Consider the following 7,471-nt stretch of genomic DNA (forward strand, 5'->3'; position numbering starts at 1 on the left):
CCAGATCACCAGCATTGCTGCCTGGATCAGACATGGCAAAACATCACCCTCCTAAACTGGGCACAAAATAAAAGACTTTATGTTTCTGATGCAGAGGCTATCATGGCATATTCTGTCTCCTGTCAAAAGTTGACCCTTTTGTCTCACAGTGAAAGAGTCCACATTGCACAGGTCATTGACTCCACCTGCTTCTGGAAGATTGACCATATTGGACCTTTGATCCTCTCTTGGGCCTGTCAGTGGGGCCTCACTGCTGTTGACACTTTTTCAGGTTGCTGTGTTGTTGTTCCAATCTGATCAGCTGAGTCCAAACGAATCACTGTGACCCTTGAAGTTAATCTGTGTCATGTGATCAGCTTCCCAGACCATTTGCAGGCTGACAATAATGCCCCTTTTATCGCAAAAGCCATATACAATGGGCTGATTGTCAAGGTATTCAATGGACCTTCCATGCTCCCTACCATCCACAGGCATCTGGTACTGTGAAGTTTGAGCAGCCTTCTCAAAAATCAACTTTAAAAGATTTCTGACTCTACTTCCCTTACTTTCTCCTGGTCTACATACCTTAGGAAGGCAATTTGGTTATTGAATGCAGTTGTCCCCAGAAAGGAATCATCCCTTCTCAGCTATTTCCTGAGTAGTGATCAGGACAAAAGGGGTAGGGTTTATAGAGATCTATTCTGAAAATTCAGAATGCTTTCCTGACCATTTCTAGGCATGCTGCTTCTTTCTTTCCATTAATGGCAACCCCAAGCCATACTGGTTGATATACTCTCTGGGCGGTAGCTCAGCCCAAAATGAGCCTAAGGTATTGAAACTTAATTCTGCTCCAGCCATCTAGATTCTCTTGCTGGACTGCCATGGTCTACATCATAAAGATAATATTAATAACAACTTGGTTTTGTACACTGCTCACCAAGACCCCCTATAATGATTCACATGGGCCAAAGTGGAGAACATAATGGGTCTCTGTTTTATAAAAATACCCTTGTCCCTCTTGCATCTGACCCTTGTGAACAAAAGGCCTGGATATGAGTAATGGATGCCTGGGAAGAGGTGAAGTTATAACTGCTGGAATGGGCCACATCAATTTTGTGGAGGTGGAGGGAGAACAACAATGCTAACACCTGGGGAGGGAACACCTCAGGTGCCAAGATGAACAGAGGAAGGAGGGACATTAAAGATCTTTTGTCTTTCAGAACCACCCCCAGAGCCTTCCTCAGGAAGGAAAAAATGTCCTGCTGTGACTCTCCATAACTGTTTTGCTTGTGCACTTTAAATTAAAACTGACTTCTGGGTCTGCTGTCCTCCGCCAGACAGCTCTGACCACAATTTGATCACCATTGTCCTTTATCTTACTGAGAAGTCTACCAGAAACAGCAGAGGAGGGACCTAGCTGACAAACTTACACACAAACCACTTGTCAGCACCTCCGGATATCATCCCCGACCCCAATCCCATAGCCATCACTTGATCATTCCATGAGGTAGACAAATGGCCCCCAGCTTGTGGTATAGAAAAATAGGCTGGATTGACTGCCTTTCAGACAAGCTCTCCAAAATGAGGACTAGACTCAATGTATTCAGACAGAACAGGGAACTATAAAGTGCACCATCTTCCCAAAGGCCACATTGGAGACACTATTAATCTCTGTTCCCCATCTGATGTAGGTTCTACTTGAGGGCAACAATTGTCAAGCTTAATTGACAAGTATCCTCATCACATCCCTTTAGTTCACCGTTTCCCTGAGGGACCCTTTATCTCTCATCCCTGCCATGCTTGTTGTTTGCTTTTACTTCACAGCAGCCAAAACATTACTGCAAGCTTACCACTTTAGTTTCAGCTTTCTCTTTGTCCTGTCCCCCTTCCAGATTTAATTATTTTATCTCAGCTATGCATTTTAAGGGATATTTGTTATATTTTATCCAGAATCCCATGTAGTTGAAGTTTTTTTTTTTTTTTTTTTTAAGAGACAGGGTCTTGCTCTGTCACTCAGGCTGGAGTGCAATGACATGATCATAGCTCATTGCAGCCTTGAACTCCTGGGCTCAAGCAATTCTCCTGTGTCAGCCTCCCGAGTAGCTGAGACTATAGGTGTGCACCGCCATGCCTGGCTAATTTTTTTCATTTCTTAAAGAGATGGTGTCTCGCTATGTTGCCAAGGCTGGTCTCAAACTCCTGGCTTCAAATGATCCTCCTGCCTCAGCCTCCTGAGTAGCTGGTATTACAGTTGTGAGCCACCACGCCCAGCAGTTGAAGGTTTTTTAAGATAACTGGCATGAAACAGAAATGGCCCCTCCTTTTCTCTTTTCTATGTAGCTCTTCTTTAACTCTTAGCTTCTCCCAATTCACAGTTTCTGCTTGTTTATAATCTGAGTTTGTCTTGACCCTTAATGGTCCCAGCACTAATTCATGGCCTTTCTCTAGACATGTGCTCATTTTCAGCTTCCTTTGCCATCTGTTTCATATTTTCCAGTTCAGATTCCCAAGAGATGTAAATATTATAAAGCCAGTTTGGCTTTGAGGGCCAGGCTACACCATAGGTTCCTGGCCTGCCAATGGATTGACTGTTGCTCATTGGTCAGGTGCCCGCCCTGGCCAAGTCTGCTATGACCATGACTGGTGGTAGGGAAGACGGGCACACAGGGTCATATGGAACAAAATATGAAGCAGCTCTCTCAACAGGAGCTGAAGGTGGGATAGATTCTCTTAGACGGAACTATGGGTAGAAAAGGCATTGGATATATCTAGAGTTTGCTGTAGACAGAGCAACCTCTTTGGAACCTGTATCTTCTCTTTCTGGAGAGGGAGGGAGCAAGAATACAATTGGTTGGTGAGTGAGTAGAAGGTGAAAAAGCAGAGACTATCGAGTATGAACTATTCCAGGAGTCTTTAACTTTTTTCCTTATGAATCCCTTAAAAGAAATTTTTTAACAAACCAACTATTTATTTTTCTACACATTTGGAAGTTATCTAATATTTTTCCTTCTAAGTTTAAACAGTTGCAAATTATGTGTGTTAGTTATGGTGAAGAGTTATGTGCTGTGACAAGGAGATCTCCAACATTTAGTAGCTTAAAAATAAAGAAGTTTCTTTCTTTTTCATATAATGATTTCAAATTTCAGACTAGTTCATTGTCAACATGTGGCTTCTGACGTCACTCTAGTCATTACAATTCCAGTCAGCAGAGAGAAAGAGCAGAATTCCAGGGCCACGGAATTTCTCTTAAGCAAGGGAAGCTGAAGTTGCTACATCATTTCTGCTTATATTCTATTGGAGAAATCTTTGTCACACTACTATGGCTTTGCTCCAAAGAGGCTGGAAAATGTAGTCCCAGGCTGGGCAGCCACATCCTAGCTACAACTCTATTGTTATGAAAGAAGGGAGAATGGATTTCAGTGAATGTGACTCCTCATGGTCTGTAGATCTACAAACTAAAAGACTAGTTATTTGTTCCCTCTCTCCTCAATATCCAATGGTGATGTGAGAACAGCATAACCATAATGAAAGTCATTCAAAAAAAGAATTAGAAGCACTAACAGTCATTGGTCCATAGTGATTGTTAAGCCCACTTAGTGGGTAATGCAAAGACTCCCAGCCCTGACAGTGGATGAAATTCCTTGACCAGACTATCTCACTGTCCCTGATTCTGTTGATGGAGAGAATTCTTTGATCACTGTCCTGAGGGAGGGCCTGGTTTTGTTCTATGGGGTGTTCATCTTTGTCCGTCATTCCCCCTGATCATATACAAAGAGGAAATTGGGGAAATACCCTTCTTGGGAGCTGTATGATTTTCACAACCTGGTTCTTGCTGTTACAAGTTTTCTCGAACATTATCATCCTTTGTGCCACCTAGAGAGTTGGTAATGCTGCATTAGTAATGCTCCACCATTGTCTCTGGGAATTCCCCAGCCATTGGCGATGACTTTGCAAGTTTTGATGCTGACATTTTCTTGATCTTACCAGAAAAATGTGAACCTTTGCTAATATAAAATTCATCCCTTGCTGCTCTGTGCCTTTTTACAAATACAATAAGTTTTCATTTTAATGCCAAATAATAGTGTAATATTTTAAAAAACATTTTAAATGGCGACTGAACTTAACATGTATCATATCAATAGTACATACAACTCAAGTGATGGCAATATGAATTGCTATGGCTAAATTCCTGAATGTTTCAACAAAGACATCAGGATAGATGCTTGACAAACAGGGATTGTAATTCACTATCAATTGTAAAATACTCTTTATTTCTAGAATGTTAAAATCTAAAAAAAAAAAAGCATGTCTTAGAATTGAAATATGAAAGTAGGTGTCTATTTAGTTTGCTTCCAGTCACTTTCATATGCCAGTATCTACAATCAAAGTAATTTTCTGGACACAATTCTTAGACCTGCTTTACTCTTTGCTTCCTTATTGTCTCCATGACTTTCATCTCTTATTAATGACAGCTAACTTGATGCCATCTGAAACAGTAGGCTCTGTGGGGGGAGGGGTGATGACCATAATCTGATCCTTGCCTCAGTGCTGGATCCATTATTTGTCTTTCTGCTTGATGTGGAGGTTTTAATGAGTCTCAAAATAAATTTTGAATAAGAGACTTACCTCTTGGGTCCAGAAACAATTAGATTTTCCAATCCTGTGAGGCTTTTAATACAAAGATTCTCTCTATTCCTTTTCACCTGTTTGCAGACTGACCAATTCATGCCTGACCTCATCTCTTTCTTGTAATACCTTGCTAAACTACTACAAGTTAGCATTCTGGCTCTTGCCCGAGAGCTACTGGCTTGATAGGCACATGGTCTGCCTTCCAAGTTAATATAGGTAACAGTTGCACCAGTTGTCTTGAGATACCCAGATTTCTGGCTCAAACTATTAATATTTCTTCATCATTCATCGCCTGATCATTAAGCAAATACTGCAAAATTTAGGTTTTTGTTATATATAGCAGTGCTCCACTTTCATGGTACCAATTCTTGTATTAGTTAAGGAAGAGGCTCCTTAAAATTTAGGAGGCCTAAAAAACAAAAAGGAGACACTCTCTGCACTCACGTGCTCTGCACCCACCCTCCTTCCTCCTAGGGCCATCCAGCCAGTCCCTCAGGGCAGCAAACGCCTGGCTGCCCAGATGTCTGAGCCAGGCCCCAGGGTGAATGGCTTCTCTCTGGGAGAGCTGTGCTGGCTCTTCTGCTGCCCGCCCTGCCCAAGCCACATCACCGCCAAGCTGGCCCTTCCTGCCACCTGAGTGGGCTAGTGCCCGCTAGTGCCCACTACATGGTGCTAGTGCCCAAGCCGATTGTCCCAGACCCTGTACTTGCAGCCTGCACCTCAGCTAGCGCGCGGGCGGACAGCAGTACTTGCAGTGCAAGCTCCATGCTGTCAAGGTCTTCTTGCGCACGGCGGGGGACAACGGCTCCCTTCAGCCGGTACATGCTGCTCTTCTAGCACGGCAATGCAGTGGATGTGGGCCAGATGTGCAGCGTCTATATCAGCCTCTGCTGGCGCATCAACTGCAATATCTTCTGGGACTACTCAGGCTACGTCGTCAGCTTACGGAAGCCTTCTGAGGCCCTGTGGCAGGCGCTGTGCACCCAGTATAGCGTAAGTCCTGAGAACATTATCCTCCATAGTCAGAGCACTGGGACTGTCCCCATGGTAGACTTGGCCTTGCGATATGAGTGTGCAACAGTAATTCTCTGCTCCCCCTGATGTCTAGCTTGCCAGTGGCTTTTCCGGATACCAGAAAAACATACTGCTTTGACGCTTTCCCCAGCATTGACAAGGTATCTAAAGTCACCTCTTCTGTGTTGGTCATTCACCATACAGAGGGTGAGGTCATTGATTTCTCCCATGGCCTAGTGATGTAGGAGTGCTGTCCCTGTGCTGTGGAGCTCCTCTGGGTTGGGGCTGGCCATTATGACAGAGAGCTTTATGCATAATACCTAGACGGACTAAAACAGTTCATATCTCATGAACTTCCTAATCCCTGAAGACAAGAACTCTATTTTACCTCATTTACTGTGAACAGAAGAGTCCTCTGTTATGCACATGCTTTAACTGGATAGCTGTAATGGCTTGAGAACCACAAAGAAGTGTCCAACCTATAGGGTGTTCTAATCAAAGAGCTGACGAAATCTCAGTCTTTTGTATTGAAAGGTTGTTTTACTAATTCACATAACATGTTAAACTGAACAGTCGTGATTCCCAGCTTCATTACCTTGCAGGAATGGGAATGAGAACTGAATGTAGGGACAGTTTACTAGTGCTATATAAAATATGCTCGTATCTGTTTCTCAACCCTACCCGTCATTTCTGATTCACTTAGGCAGGACTCAACCCTGTCTCCACCACTATTCTCACTATTTGACATGCAGCTGTCTTTCAGCCAGTGGATTCATGGGGGCAATCCATTTGTGAAGCTGTGATCGTGAAAACTATTGTGGTGAAAACTATTAGAAAACTACTATAGAAAACTATTGTGGTGAAAATCCCTTTATTAATTTTTGTCACCATGCTGATCTTTCCCCAAACAAATGAACTGAAGGGTAATCTACTGGAACTATCATGAACAGCTTCATCAACTGTAACCATATAAATATAACTGGAATATTCTTAAAAGGAAACTAGGAGTTTTTTAAAGTATAAATTTATTACTAGCCAACACAGTTTTAATATTTTGATTGTCTAGTTGGTTTAACAAAGACCCTAACTGACTTTCCTTCTGTAAAATCCTCCTTGTAGGCTTTTTTAAAGTACTGTACATATTTGCAATCACATTGTGCACAGATTCCTAATGGGTAGTTTTCTTTTGTCAGGCTACAACAATGAACTGCAAATTCCTTGTTTGTAAAGTAAATATGCTTTGAAGAATTTATGTAATTAAAATTTCACTAAACTAAAAACAAAAAACAAAAACAAAGAAGTCTATTTCTCTCATGTCATATTCTGACCTGAGGATTCCAGGTCTCTACATAGTCAGACAGGGATCCAGGCTTATGACAGATCTGCCACCTTTAATATGAGACTTCCAAGGTCACTGCAGTCATTTCCATTCCAGCCAGTGGGACAACAGAAGGAAGGATCATCCAGGGCCAGGAAATGTCTCTTAAGCAATAGACTTGTATTCATTACTTCTGCTCAAATTCCACTGATGAGAACTAAGTCCTATGGTCACATTCTAAACCTAAAGAAAGAAACTGAGGCAAAATGAATATAGGTAGAGAGTTTATTTGGGTCAAGGGTGAGGACTGCAGCTGGGGAAACACTGGGAAGTGCCCTGTTTGGCCTTTGTTACAAGCAGGCTTTTAAAGGTAAAAGGGAACAAGGAGTGGGCTGATACAAAGTTGTTTGATAGGAATTCTCATTGGATTACAGAAATAACATTGATTAGTGATTGGGTATACACTGTTGAGCTATAGGGTATGAGTTATGGAGTCCAGTATATGGCATTGTTAGGTTAATTTATAGCTAC

At 42.3% G+C, this 7,471-nt stretch overlaps 1 pseudogene across 1 annotated transcript; it reads left to right on the plus strand.

The window, feature by feature from the left end:
- The first annotated feature begins 5,128 nt into the window (after positions 1-5,128).
- On the plus strand, positions 5,129-6,443 carry LOC105809048 (annotated as a pseudogene). The gene has a single exon (XR_001137415.1). The product of XR_001137415.1 is annotated as an alpha/beta hydrolase domain-containing protein 17C pseudogene (transcript).
- Positions 6,444-7,471: the final 1,028 nt, after the last annotated feature.

The sequence above is a fragment of the Propithecus coquereli genome, unplaced genomic scaffold (assembly GCF_000956105.1).
Source record: "Propithecus coquereli isolate 6110/MARCELLA unplaced genomic scaffold, Pcoq_1.0 Scaffold188, whole genome shotgun sequence".
NCBI classification, from domain to species: Eukaryota; Metazoa; Chordata; class Mammalia; order Primates; family Indriidae; genus Propithecus; species Propithecus coquereli.